The sequence below is a fragment of the Microtus ochrogaster genome, chromosome 10, assembly GCF_000317375.1.
Source record: "Microtus ochrogaster isolate Prairie Vole_2 chromosome 10, MicOch1.0, whole genome shotgun sequence".
In the NCBI taxonomy this organism is placed as follows: Eukaryota; Metazoa; Chordata; class Mammalia; order Rodentia; family Cricetidae; genus Microtus; species Microtus ochrogaster.
The window spans coordinates 52364283-52365419 of NC_022016.1; positions in this window are offsets into that span (position 1 = coordinate 52364283).

Genomic DNA, 1137 nt, shown 5'->3' on the forward strand with positions numbered 1-1137 from the left:
TGCTGGGAATTGAACTCAGGACCTCTGGAAGAGCAGTCAGTGCTCTTAACCTCTGAGCCATCTCTCCAGCCCCCTTTTTCTTATTATTATTTTTTTAATTTTATTTCGTTTTTGGTTTTTGAAGACAGGGTTTCTCTGTGTAGCCCTGGCCATCCTGGAACTCGATCTATAGACTGTCTTAATTCAGGATCCTACAAACAACCCCAATGAAACTCACTGTTGGCTCATCTGCTTGGTGATGATTTTATATCACATGTATTTATTTAGGTCTTACATGTGCACATGTGGATGTCAGAGGCAGCTGCCAGAGGTTGGTTCTGCACTCTGACCATGTGGGGGATTGATGTTGTTAGGCCTGGCAGCAAGGACCTTTATCTACTTTTCCTTCCAAAGACAAGTTCTCTTACTGAACCTGGAGCTCAGGTTCATCTAGACCGGCCTGCCTCTCAGGGCCACCAGCACTGGCGATACAGAAGCCAGCCACCTCTACTAGCTGGTTCCTGGATTTGAACTCAGGTCTGTCTCTGTGCTTGTAGGGAAGTGCTTTAACCACCGAGCATTCTCCCCAGCCTGATCCTTATTTTCTTACCCTGCAAATCTCTGGCACACTCATTACTAAATCCGGGGAAAAAAGAAACCAAAACTAAGGGCTTGAGTGTGCTAAGAAAGAATTCTACCACTGAGCTACAGCCCAGTCCCTTGCGATTATCCTTCGTACAGATTTTTTTTTTCTTCGAGACAGGGTTTCTCAGTGTAACAGCCCTAGCTGTACTGGAACTAGCTCTGTAGACCAGGCTGGCCTTGAACTCACAGAGATTCACCCGCCTCTGTCTCCCAAGTGCTGGGATTAAAGGCTTGCACCACCACCGTCCAGCATGTAGAGATGCTTTAACCTTTCATGAAAGTATTATATTTGAGCCATCCTGTTATCAGAACATTAGGAAGGCTGAACCAGGAGGATCGCAGATTCAGGGTCGATGTGGCTGCAAAGCAACATCCTGTCTCAAACACAAGTGCATACACACAAAGTAAATTTTTGTTGATGTTCGAGACCAGCCTGGTCTACAGAGCTAGTTCCAGGACAGGCTCCAAAAACCACAGAGAAACCCTGTCTCGAAAAACCAAAAAATAAAAAAA